Source organism: Trichechus manatus, unplaced genomic scaffold (assembly GCF_000243295.1).
Source record: "Trichechus manatus latirostris isolate Lorelei unplaced genomic scaffold, TriManLat1.0 scaffold00032, whole genome shotgun sequence".
In the NCBI taxonomy this organism is placed as follows: domain Eukaryota; kingdom Metazoa; phylum Chordata; class Mammalia; order Sirenia; family Trichechidae; genus Trichechus; species Trichechus manatus.
This window is the reverse complement of record NW_004443968.1, coordinates 4,850,279-4,864,494: the sequence shown is the minus strand read 5'-3', so window position 1 is coordinate 4,864,494 and position 14,216 is coordinate 4,850,279. Positions and strand designations below refer to the sequence as shown.

General features: G+C 38.7%; 1 long non-coding RNA gene across 1 annotated transcript in view; it reads left to right on the top strand.

Moving 5' to 3' along the window:
• Positions 1-9,338, top strand: part of LOC111820277 (uncharacterized) — a 47,017-nt gene extending 37,679 nt beyond the window's left edge. The window contains exons 2-3 of the long non-coding RNA XR_002823828.1: positions 9,142-9,183; positions 9,267-9,338. This is a non-coding gene — a long non-coding RNA (uncharacterized LOC111820277). The remainder of the gene's footprint in view (positions 1-9,141; positions 9,184-9,266) is intronic.
• The last annotated feature ends 4,878 nt before the right edge of the window (positions 9,339-14,216 follow it).

The window sequence follows — 14,216 nt, the reverse complement described above, 5'->3', positions numbered from 1 at the left end:
ATTCTGCAAAAAACTGAAACAAGACCCATACCTCACACCATACACATAAACTAACTCAAAATGGATCAAAGACTTAAATATAAAATCAAAAACGATAAAGATCATGGAAGAAAAAATAGGGACAATGCTAGGGGCCCTAATACATGGCATAAACACAATACAAACCATAGATAACAATGCAGAAGCACCAGAAGAGAGACTAGATAAACGGGAGCTCTTAAAAATCAAACATTCATGCTCATCAAAAGACTTCACCAAAAGAGTAAAAAGACAACCTACAGACTGGGAAAAAATTTTTGGCTATGACAAATCTGATCAGCGTCTAATCTGTTAAAATCTACAAAATACTGCAAAACCTCAGCAACAAAAAGACAAGTAACCCAATTAAAAAATGGGTAAAAGATATGAACAGGCACTTCTCCAAAGAAGATATTCAGGTTGCTAACAGACACATGAAGAGATGCTTACGTTCATTAGCCGTTAGAGAAATGCAGTTCAAAACTACAATGAGATATCATCTCACCCCAACAAGGCTAGCATTAATCCAAAAAACATGAAATAATAAATGCTGGAGAGCTTGTGGAGAGACTGGAACACTTATACACTGTTGGTGGGAATGTAAAATGGTACAACCACTTTGGAAGTCAATTTGGCACTTCCTTAAAAAGCTAGAAATAGAAGTACCATACGATCCAGCTATCCCACTGCTTGGAATATATCCTAGAGAAATAAGAGCCGTCACATGAATGGATATATACACACCCATGTTCATTGCAGCACTGTTCCCAATAGCAAAAAGATGGAAACAACCTAGGTCCCCATCAACGGAAGAGTGGTTAAACAAATTATGGTATATCCACACAGCGGAATAGTACGCAATGATAAAGAACAATGATGAAGCATCTTTTAACATGGAGGAAGCTGGAGGTCATTATGCTGAGTGAATTTAGTCAGTCACAGAAGGACAAATACTGTATAAGACCACTATTATAAGAACTCAAGAAAAGGTTTAAACACAGAAAAAAACATTCTTTGATGGTTACGAGGGTGGGGAGGGAGGGTGAGGGTTATTTACTAACTAGATAGTGGATAACAGTTAGCTTAGGTGAAGGGAAGGACAGCACTCACTACAGGGGAAGTCAGTACAACTGGACTAAACCAAAGCTAAGAAGTTTCTTGAATACAATCAAACACTTTGAGAGACATAGTGGCGGGGGTAGGGGTCTGGGGACCATGCTTTCAGGGGACATCTAGGTCATTTGGCATAACAAAGCTTATTAAGTAAATGTTCTGCATCCTACTTTGGTGAGTGGCGTCTGGGGTCTTAAAATCTTGCAAACTGCCATCTAAGATGTATAAATTGGTCCCAACCACCTGGAGTAAAGGAGATTGAAGAACAACAAAGACAAGAGGAAACTATTAGCCTAAGAGACAGAAAGTGACACATAAGCCAGAGACTTCATCATCCTGAGTCCAGGAGATCTAGATTGTGCCTGGCTACCACCAATGACTGCCCTGACAGGGAACACAACAGAGAGTCCTGGATTGAGCAGGAGAAAGGTGGGGTACAGAACTCAAATTCTAGTAAGAGGACCAGACTTAATGGTCTGACCGAGACTGGAGGAACCCTGGAAAGCATGGCTCCTGGATTCTCTATCAGCCCAGAACTAAAACAATGTCCAGTGTGAACTCTTCAGACAAGGACTGGAGTGGACTGTGGACATGGAGTGATACTTGTGGAGAGTGTGCCTCTTGGCTCAAGTAGATACAAGAGACTAAATGGGCAGCTTCTGTCTGGAGGTGAGATGGGAATGCAGAGAGGGTTAGGAGCTGGTTGAATGGACATGGGGAATCAGGGATGGAAAGAGGAGTGTGCTGTCACAGTGTGGGGAGAGTAATTAGAGTCACGTAACAATGTATGCATAAATTTTTGTATGGGGAAAAAAATAATAAAAAAAGGACTGATAGTAATGAAGGAAGAAGTCCAAGCAAGTCTTCCAAATAATTGACTCCTGGAATTGATGGAATACCAATTGAGATGTTTCAAAAAATGGATGCCAGGAAATTTGGAAGAGAGCTGCCTGGGCAACCAACTGGAAGAGGCCCATATTTGTGCCCATTCCAAAGAAAGATGATCCAAAAGAATGTGGAAATTATCAAACAATAACATTAATATCACACAGAAGTAAAATTGTGCTGAAGATCATTCAAAAGCGATTACAGTAGTACATTGACAGGGAACTGACAGAAATTCAAGCTAAAGTCAGAAGAGGATGTGGAACAAGGAATATCATGGCTGATGTCAGATGGATCTTGGCTGAAATCAGACAGCACCAGAAAGATGCTTACCTGTGTTTTATTAATTATTCGACTGTGTGGATCATAACAAATTATAGATAACATTGTGAAGACTGGGAATTCCAGAACACTTAATTGTCCTCATGTGGAACCTGTACATAAACCAAGAGACAGTCGTTCAAACAGAACAAGGGGGTATTGCATGGTTAAAATCAGGAAAGGTGTGCGTCAGGGTTGCTTCCTTTCATCATACTTATTCAATCTGTATGCTGAGCAAATAATCCAAGAAGAAGATTATGGCATTAAGATAGGGGGAAGACTCGTTAACAATCTGTGATATGCAGAGGACACAGTCTTGGCTGCTGAAAGCAGACAGACTAGAAGAACTCAGATGAAATCAAAGACTACAGCCTTCAGTATGGATTACACCTCAACGTAAAGGAAACAAAAATCCTCACAACTGGACCAATAAGCAACAACATGATAAAGGGAGAAAAGATTGAAGTTGTCCAGGATTTCATTTTACTTGGATCCACAATGTCTAATAAATAAATCAAACAATGTATTGCTTTAGGCTAATCTGCTACAAAAGATCTCTTTAAAGTGTTAAAAAGCAAAGATGTATTTTAAGGACTAAGGTGCACCTGACCCAAGCCATGGTAACAATCGCCTCATATGCATGCAAAAGCTGGACAATAAATAAGGAAGACCTACGAAGAACTGGTGCCTTTGAATTATGGCGGTGGCAAAGAATATAAAATATACCATGGACTGCCAGAAGAATGAACAAATCTGTCTTGGAAGAAGTACAGCTAGAATGCTCCTTATAAACAAGGATGGCAAGACTTCATCTCACATATTTTGAACAAGTTACCAGTTGATACCAGTCCCTGGAGAAAGACATCATGCTTGGTAAAGTAGAGGGTCAGCGAAAAAGAAGACCCTCAACGAGATGGATTGACAAAGTGGCTGCAACAATGGGCTCAAACGTAGCAAGGATTGTGAGGATGGTGCAGGACCAGGCAGTGTTTATTTCTGTTGTACATGGGGTCACTATGAGTTGGAACTGACTCCATAGTACCTAACAGCCACAGCAACAGTCACAGCTTTCCCAGATTCAATCTGAAATGAGGTAGACTCTACCTCTCAAAGGGAAAAATGTCAAAGAATTTGACATTTTAGAACACTATATTTAGCTTTAGTGAATTTAAGTTTATAACTCAGACACTGAATTAAATAAATTTTTAAATTCATATTATATAATTGTACCAGTTATTGTATCATTAAACACAGTTAATAAGGGCAAGGTATCATAATTAGAATTTTCTCAGATCTTGAATGAAACTGACAAAAACAAAAGCAAAAACAAATTAGGTTGATAGGCCAGTGAAATAAAATAGTGGTAAGATTTCAAAATGGCTATGCTATAATGTTTTTCCTTTTTTTTTAGGGTATCATATTTTTTTCTTTATTAAAAAAAAACCTGTTGCCATAGAGTCGATTCTGACTCGTAGCGACTCTATAGGACAGAGTAGAACTGCCCCATAGGGTTTCCAAGGAGCGGCTGGTGGGTTTGACCTGTGACATTTTGGCTAGCAGCCAGGCTCTTAACCACTGCATCACCAGGGCTCCTTTGTAGGATCACTTATTTACCCCATATGATAGAATCATGTTAATTCAGATTGAGTATACATAAATTCAATCTGAGCCGGTGAAAAACTTGAATTATGGAGTTTTTTAAGAACATGGATTTAAGTAACTAAAGTAGGCTATAAAAGGCATTACAAAGAAGAAGAAATCATTAATTTAATATATTCTTCTTGAGCATTTACTATATGCCAGGCATTATTGTACTGAGTACAGGTAGTCCTCGATTTATGATGTGTTCGAGTTACGGCAAACTGCAGTTACGACTATCGGTTTTTTTTTTCTTAATCATTAGTAACAGATACGCCATACAATGTTGCAGCATGTAATTTGCTGATACTATCATTATCATGTCAACCCCCAAAGACAAGTAAAATCAGATTTGTAAAGATACTGATAATAAAAGGCAATAATAACGAAAGCTTTTTTAAAAATGAGGTGTTCAACTTACGTCAGAATTGACGTAAGATGGAGTCGTTGGAACAGAACCCTGTCATGAGTCAGGACTATCTGTATAATGCCAAACCAAACTCCTTGGTGTCAGGTGATTCCGACTCATAGCGACCCTATAGGACAGAGGAGAACTGCCCCATAGGGTTTCCAAAGAGTGGCTGGTGGATTCGACCTGCGGACATTTTGGCTAGCAGCCAAACTCTTAACCACTTCACCACCAGGGCTCCACTACCTGTATATAACAGTGAATAAAAAGAGACAGAAAGCCTTCCTCTCATGGAGCTTAATCTGGTGGAGGGAAACAGATACTAACAAAAAACATATTGTAAGTCACAGTCTGAGAAGTACTCTGAAGAAGAATAGAGCAGGGTAAGGGGAATAAAAAATGACCAGGGGATTTAGGGATGGAATGTTATTTTAAGAAGAAGAATTGGCTAGGGGAGGTGACATTGGAATCGAGACCCTAGGGACAAGCCTTGTGACTCTGTGGGGGAAACTCATTCCAGGCAGAAGGAACAGCACATGCAGGTGCCTGAGGCCGTGCTGGCATGGAATGTGTGAGGGGCAGGAGGCCAGTGTCACTGGAGTGGAGGGAACATGGTGGGGCATGAGGTTAGAGAAGAAGGAGTTGTAGTGGGGAAGCTCATGGGGGTCTTATCAGCCACAAGGAGTTTGGATTTTATTGGGAAGTCATTAGAAAGCAGAGGTGTGGCATGCTCCGGCTTAGATAAAACAAAACAAAAACCACTCTGGCCCCTGTGTAAATAGTAACTTGTATTTTTTTTTTTTTTTTCCAGAGGTGGGGGTGGGTAGGTGGGCAAGGATGGAGGCAGGAGGACCATTTAGGAAACTATTTTATTATTTTAGGGAAGAGATGTGTATGAATTGAAGTAGTGTTAGTAGTAATGGTGAATAAAATAGATAAAAGGTTGTTCCTATTTTACAGGTGAGGAAATGGAGGCTTAGAAAGTTGAGCTAATTCCTTTGCAAGTGGTAAACTACTACTCAGATTAGATCTAATTTCATGGGTCAGCTTCAACCAAATGCCATGTAGATTATCACATTGAAAATTAATAACATCCAAATAAATAAGATTTTACTGTCAATTCAGTGGATTGGGCTACATTAAAAGCAGTTAAACAAGGTATTGTTTTTAGACATTTTCTGTGATCATCCCTCTTTCTTGTTTCCATATAGAAAACATTTAAAAGTCTAATAAATTTTTTTATTGCTGTAAAACTATAGATAGCACAACATTTGCCAGTTGAACATTTTTCACGTATATAACTCAGTGACACCAATTGTATCAATCAAGTTGTACAACCGTCACCAATATCCATTGCCAAATTTCCCATCACCATAAACAGAAAGTCAATGCTTCCTAAGCAATGGTTTCTCCTTTCCCCCCTCCTCCAGTGAAATTTAAATCACATCGCCATTTTACTATATGATTTCTGTGGAGAATGAAAGACTGCAGATGTAAAACCCATAGCCACATACAAACATTCTTCACAATGCTGATGAACAATGACTAATACTTAACATGAAAAAGTTTGCTACTAACAGTTTGGGGAATTGATAAATGATCAGTGACATATGAGAAACCCATTTTTTTTTCCTGGTTCAATAAGCATGGACAAGAGTACCAACAGTTATGGCAGGAGTAATTTGGAAACAAATGTAGGGAGTCTATTCTTCTCATTGAAAGGGGCACATTACTAGTCTAGTCATTGCGTGGCCTTGAGAAGGGAGAATCTTTAGTTCTATTCTGGCCCTACCACTTAAAAAATGTTTATCAGAGAAGAAATTGACTCCTTTATCATCAAGTTTATGGAAGCTTTGTATTTTCTTCAGCACATTTACCTCTTTTGTGATCTCTCTGAGTTACAGGCAAAGTGATTTACTTGTGCGTCTAAAACCTCTGTGTTCCTTGATCTATAGGTTACATTGTGGTTTTTCTCTTCCACATGATCAAGAGCTTCAAAGTAAGCATCTTTCAAAGTAGTGACAAGCAAAATACAGTTGGAGGATCAGTAACTCCCTGTTAAGTGGCTTTGCCTGCTGTCATTGTTGACTGCCAGGGGGTGGTGATCCACGTCAGTCAGTAAAATGACACCTTGGCAAGACTGCAGTCTGCTCCTGGCATGTTTGTGTATGGGAATCCTTTTAGATAATGAGATTTTCATATATTCCAGTACCTCACACAGTGGCTGGAACATAGTAGAAACTCAGTAAATATTTATTAATATTAATTATAACCCATATTTTAAAAACTGTGCTAACATGTAGTAGGTAGATTTGTTGCAGAATGAAGCAATGCAAGAATTTCTCATCAATCCTGAATAAAGTTTATTAATACTAGAATAAATTATCCTTCAAGTAGGCAGAGACTTTTAGCAAGACTCAATGGATTGATATAAACTTATATTTTTAAGCCATCAAACCAAGAAGAGTTTAAGACTAACATTTACTTATTAAGATAATTTCCTAATCATTCTTACAAGAACTTAATGAGTGACAAACTGACGCTGGATATAAATTTATGATTTCCCAAAATAACATTTGATTGGTTTGAGTGATGTCTTACATCAAGTAATCATAGTTAATTTTTGCTTCTGGAGAGATTTGACTTTACCAGTCTATCATGTCATCAGATGTATTTCGAGAATGATTTCTTTGTTGATACAGAGTTAAAGAATTCCTATGGAGATTCTTGAATCTATAACTTGTATTTTTATCTGGGCAGATGGGACAAGTTCAGAATAGTGGCAAAAAAGACTACATTTTTATTTGAAATATGCTACAAGTACATAAAGAATATTTTCACCTTTAAAAATATTTTCAGTTATATAAATCAAGGGCAAAGTGAATAATAAATATAAGTTAGAGCTGACAATGGTGCAAGAAGTGATGTGTCACTTACTTTAAGTTTAAATAATGGGCAATAAATGCTGCCACCTCAGTTTTATTGTAAATATCAACATTTATAACAACAAGAAAATCGGAATAGAGAATGTAAATTATAATTTATAAATATAAATTATATATACTTCTAAAACATGAAAATTATTAGTGTGTTCTTACTGTATTTATTTCTTAAACATTCAATATATATAGTTAAGACCGATGTTTGATTTTAATTCACAAAATAATCCAGGATCTAAAAGAAACTTTGGAGAGTAAAAAAGGATCTATGTTACGAAAAGGATAAAATTGTTAGGTTTTGCATTTCCAGATCCTTTCCTGTAGAATGAACTTTGAATGATCATATTTCTATTATGTTGGTAATAAACCAACCAGTCAATCACTCTAATAAACAAACATAACCCCAACATAAACAACACAAAGGCACACTGAAAATTGGGAAAGGGATAATCACTACAGTTTAGAAACAGTGCAGACAGCATATAGCAATGGTGAGCTTAAACGGGTGGAGTAAAGGATTTTCTCTGTATTATTCTAGCACTTGCTGATCTGAGGAGTCTGGGTCTGGCTCCCTCTTGACCCAGATTCCTGTTTTTCCACTGGACCAGGTGCAGCACAGATCTTTTACAGTGCTCTGCCTTTTTCCAGAGCAGCAGTGGGCACTTATTCCAAGAGCCACTGTGTTTTCCTAAATTGCCGTTACCCTTGAGCTTAAGATCTGGCGGTTAGCCCAACGCACTGCTTCTCAAGCTCTCGCTGCACATTGGAGGCACCTGGGGAGCTTTAATAAACTACCCATATCCTGGCTTCACAGAGATTCTGATTTAATTGGTCTAGGGTGGGGCTAAGGAGCCCTGGTGGCACAGTGGTTAAGTCAAGGATTTCATTTTACTAGGGTCCACAATCAACGCCCCTGGAAGAAGCAGTCAAAAAATGAAATAACTGTGTTGTATTGGGCAAATCTGCTACAAAAGACCTCTTTAAACTGTTAAAAAGCGAAGATGTCAGTTTGAGGACTAAGGTGCACTTGACCCAAGCCATGGTATTTTTCAATCGCCTCATATGCATGCGAATGCTGAGCAATGAAGACGGAAGACTGAAGTTGAATTGATGTCTTTGAACTATAGTGTTGGCAAAGAATATTGAATATTCCACAGACTGCCAGAAGAACAAACAAATCTGTCTTGAAAGAAGTACAGCCAGAATTCTCCTCAGGAGGGAGGATGGCAAGACTTCGTGTTACGTACTTTGGACATAGGGGTGGATTAACCAATAAGGAAGGTGTGCATGGGCTTACAGTAAGCAAGGTACACACGGGCTTACTTGTGTCTAACTTGTGTTTACTTACTAATCGGTTGTGCACAATTTCACTACTATTAGTAAGTAAGCATAAGTAAGACCGTGCCTACCTTTCTTATTGGGTAACCCGTCCATTTGGACATGTTATTAGGAGGGACCCATCACTGGAGAAGGACATCAGGCTTGGTAAAGTGGAGGGTCAGCAACAAGATAGATTGACACAATGTCTGCAACAATGGGCTGAAACATAGCAACGATTGTGAGGACGGAGCAGGACCAGGCAGTGTTTCCCTCTGTTGTACATAGGGTTGCTATGAGTGGGAACCAACTTAATGGCACCTAACAACAGCAACAGGGTGGGGCTCAGGCTTTAACATTTTTGGAAGGCTCCCCAAGTATTTCTAAGGTGCAACTAGAACAAAAAAAACACTGGTTTAGTGAAAGCTTGAAAGAAAGAAGTGGGCACAACCTGTGAAGTTCTGCCTCCATTCTCATCTTAAATTTTATGTTTTCCCACAGGTTCTTCAAGGAATCTTAAAAACTCAGTGAACGCAGACTCAGGTGAACCCAATGATTATGATTCGTGGTTTCTGACTCTTTCCTAAGCTGCTTCTTGAATTCTCTTTGCCCATAATCTTTCTCAGGAGGGAAACGAGACAGAGGTCAGAGAAGAAGAGGGAATCCTGACCGTTTATGGCATTGTATTATTACACACAGTGAGTATATTCTTCCAAATGTCTAGTAAGTGAATTGGGCAGAATGGGGAGTAATGGATTGGTATATCAAAATGTATATACAACAAAATTCATCAAAGTGAACGTTTCCTTTTACCCACATTATCACAGTACAAAAACATTGGCATGGAATTTGGAAAATCTTAGCTTTAAGCCCTGGCTTCACCATTACTTGCTCCATGACTTGTATAATTTACCTACCTTCTCTGAGCTTTAATTTCCTTTTCCATAACATAAAAACAATATCTGCTGTACACTTCTTATATGGTTGTCCTGAGGATTAAATTAAATAACAAACATGAAATGGCATTTTATATTATTAGATGATATACAAATGTTATTATTACTGTGGATTGAGCTATTTTAATTTACATCTACGTGAACATATTTCACGGTTCACTTTTTCAGTAAGAGAACAATTCTGGGGAAAATTAAATCAATGTGTCATAGTCTCCAACTGCTCTGGTTGGAAGCAAATTTATAAAAAATAAAGAATGCATCTTGATAAACCTAATATTTCAGCATTAAATAGGATATAATTGGTTACTGATTTTTGAAAAAGTTTCATATCATTTAAAATTATATATAAGAGTTTAATACCAATAGCTGTTGTGCCCAGAATAGCCATTAAAAGAAAAAAGAAACATTTATGATTCAGTTAGGTTGTGGAAGAAGTCTCAGTTCTGTCTGGCTGTCAGTAATGGAGTAATAGCTAATGTTCATAATCATTATTTATTGAGCTAATGGAGTCCCTCAAAAGTGCAAATGGTTAACTTCCTTAACTGCTAACCAAATGGCTGGAGGTTCAAGTCTATCCAGTGGCACCTCAGAAGAAAGGCCTGACAATCTATCTCTGAAAAGTCTGTCATTGAAAACCCTATGGAGCAGTTCTTCTCTGACACGCATGGGGTCATCATGAGTTGGTGGTAGCTCCATGGCAACTGGTATTGAGCTAATATTACGTGCCACGCCAAGCACTGTTCTAAGTATTTTAAATACATCTTACTTAAGCCTCGAAAAATATCTGTGTGCTTGTCATTGCAGTGGTTCTCAAACCTCTACTTTTATCAAAATCACTTGATGAACTTTTACAATTCAGAACTCTTGGTTCCACCCCAAGGGTTTCTGATTCAACAGGGCTGAGCTGGGGCTTAGAAATCTGCACAGTTAGTAACTTCCTTAGGCGGAACTCTGCTGATGATTGGAGGACCACACCTAGACACACACTGCTGTGTTTTCTGTTGCCACACCCAATGCTCTGCCAACATTGGACTTCCTGTTTTAGCAAATGGGTCACTCTTCCCCATTCTTTTGTCCTACTCCATTGGTCCTTAAGGTTACATCTTAGATGTCTTCTCCTCCAGGACGACTTCTCTGGCCTCCCAAGATTGTTAGATGCCTCTTCCATGTGGTAGTGTAGCATCCTGTCCTTATCTCTACCTAGCATTTATCTCACTGTTCATGTTTCTCTGTATACTTGTCTATATATCCTGCTAGACTATGAGCTCTGAGGGGAGGGTTATGTCTTGTTCATGTCTGAATCCTCACTGCCTAGAATAGTGCCAGGCACAGAGGAGGAAACCAATAAACAGGTATTGAGTGGTCAGGTGTAAATGGTTCTATGTGGTGGCTGATCCTAATCAGCCTAGTTCAGCTGAGTCAACTGGACTACTTGAAGGTCCAGATTTAAATTGCGTTAGGGATCCTGGGCTAGACACGCTGGTGCAAGAGTTAAGGTTAAGGACACAGTCCAGCCCAGCCTGGCCTATTTATTGCTAGATTGTGGTAGAGCTTCCAACACAGGTTCTCAAGTAAGAATTCACTTCAGGTAGAAATAAGAAACCTAGCCCATGTGATTTCTTAGACTACTCTAATTTTCAGTGTAAGATAACATATTCTAGACACAGGCATTTCAACATTACAGAAAATGAGAAGGTTTCATTTTGAATCTGGGGTAGATTCAGTGTTTGGCAATGGTTGATGAAGAATTTCAGACAGCAGCAGTTTCCTTATTTGTAAAAAGTCTTTCTTATTGTAGTAGTCTCTGATTGCAAGTCAGTGAAAACCTTAAATCTTAGAATCACTGCATCATAGTCCTGGAAAGGCCTTTCAAGATTATAATTTGACAGACGAGGAAAGTTGGTTCAAATATTTATTCAGTGTCTACAGTGTACAAAAAGCCCAAACCAAAACAATACAAAACAAAACAAATACAAAACAACACCCAGACTGGAGGGAATCACATAATCAGGTTCACTTAGTTTTACGTTTCAAACAGATCCCAAATCACCTGAACTCCATGACACTCCCTGATGTGCCCCAGATATTTCCATGCTGAAATGAAATTGCTGACAGCACAGTACATACCTGTCTTATTCAGTCCTGCCCTGCAGCCAGCTTCTTCTACCCTCCACTGGGTTTTCAAGATTTCTTTTTATAATGTGTCATTTTTTTTTCCCAAGGTCCCGTATTATTTTAATAGTTGGCCTGTCGAGTGTGTATTCTTTCGGGCTAATTATCTTATTACTTATTTAAGACACATATCTGGAATTGGCAATAAGGGAACATTTAAGTGGAGCTTAGAAGGAAATGGAGGGCAGTTGAGCATGGTCATACTTAGGCAGTTAGATGGTTTTTGGCTCACGTTTTATGAGCATATATCTTATATTTTTGTATATCTCCTTTAAATATAATTAAACATTTGCCAACTGCTGATCATTTTCTCGAATAGAAGAGAGCTGAGGTTTCAGCAGTATAAAATGCTGGACACTCCAAAAATTATTGATATTTGAGTGTTTTTCTACTCATTTTTTTTTTTCAGCAAAATTTAGCTGAACATGTATTATATGTCAGGCACTGTGCTGGGCACTGGAGACATTTATATTCATATGACTATGAACATGGAGGATGATTCACAGTTTCATGTTAAATAAAACGTTAGACACATAATTTTAAAGAATAGAGACCCCATTGAGTTTCTTCATTCTATATTCCACTCGTACCAGAAGTATACTCTTGGTAGGAACAAGATTATTATCATTATTTCTTTTCAAGTTGATGAAAGATTTGCTTTCTCTCAAACTGTCTCTGGAGAGATTCTCCTGGTTTAGTTGGGATCTTATTTGCAAGTTGCATAGAGGGACTCTGGATGTCAACAGAGCTGTCATTAGGTACATTAAATGTTAGCTGCTAAAGCAATTTCTGAGACATAACCTAAGCAAGATTTAGATAGAACAAGTGGTTTCAATACACTGGAAGGGAAATTCTGCCTTTCATAAACCGTATTGTGTGGTCAGTTGATTGAAAGTGAATTGTACCACTATGCAGAAATCTCAGCAAGTGTGAAAAAGATTTAATGATGCAGAATTAGTTAGTGTTCATTTAGTCCCATTTTTAAAAATTTTTTTCCCATACAAAAATTTATACATACATTGTTATGTGACTCTAATTGCTTTCCACATACTGTGACAGCACACTTCTCCTTTCCACCTCTGATTCCCCATGTCCATTCAACCAGCTCCTAACCCTCTCTGCATTCCCATCTCACCTCTGGACAGAAGCTGCCCGTTTAGTCTCTTGTATCTACCTGAGCTAAGAGGAACACTCCTCACGAGTATCACTTTATGTCCCACAGTCTAGTCAAATCCCTGTCTGAAGAGTTGGCCTCAGGAATTGTTTTAGTTCTGGGCTGATAGAGAATCCAGGGGCCATGCTTTCCAGGGTTCCTCCATTCTCAGTCAGACCATTAAGTCTGATCTTCTTACTAGAATTTGAGTTCTGCACCCCACCTTTCTACTGCTCCATCAGGGACTCTGTTGTGTTCCCTGTCAGGGCAGCCATTGGTGGTAGCCAGGCACTATCTAGTACTTCTGGTCTCACGCTGATGAAGTCTCTGGTTTATGTGGCCCTTTCTGTCTGTTGGGCTACTACTTTCCTTGTGTCTTTGGTGTTCATTCTCCTTTACTCCAGGTGGTTGGGACCAATTGATGCATCTTAGATGGCCACTTGCAAGCTCTTAAGACCCCAGACACCACTCACCAAAGTAGGATGCAGAACATTTTCTTAATAAGATTTGTTATGCCAATTGACCTAGATATCCCCTGAAAGCATGGTCCCAAAACCCCTTCCCCTGCTACTCTGTCCCTCAAAGTGTTTGACTGTATTCAGGAAACTTCTTAGCTTTGGTTTAGTCCAGTTGTGCTGACTTCGCCTGTAGTGTGTACTGTCCTTCCCTTCACCTAAGATAATTCTTATCTACTATCTAGTTAGTAAATAACCCTCAACCTCCCTACCCACCCTTGTAATCATCAAAGAATGTTTTCTTCTGTGTGTAAACCTTTTCTTGAGTTCTTGTAATAGTTGTCTTATACAGTATTTGTCCTTCTGTGACTGACTAAATTCACTCAGCATAATGAATTCCAGCTTCCTCCATGTTATAAGATGTCTCACGGCTTCATCATTGTTCTTTATCGTGGCGTAGTGTTCCATTGTGTGGATATACCATAATTTGTTTATCAGTTCTTCTGTTGATGGGCACCTAGGTTGTTTCCATCTTTTTGTTATAGTGAACAGCACTGCAGTGAACATGAGTGTGCATATATCTATTCATGTGATGGCTCTTATTTCTCTAGGATGTATGCCAAGGAGTAGAATAGCTGGATCGTATGCTACTTCTATTTCTAGCTTTTTAAGGAAGCACCAAATCGATTTCCAAAGTGGTTGTACGATTTTACAGTCCCACCAACAGTGTATAAGTGTTCCAGTCTCTCCACAACCTCTCCAGCATTTATTATTCTGTGTTTTTTGGATTAATGCTAGCCTTGTTGGGGTGAGATGATGTCTCGTAGTTTTGATCTGCGT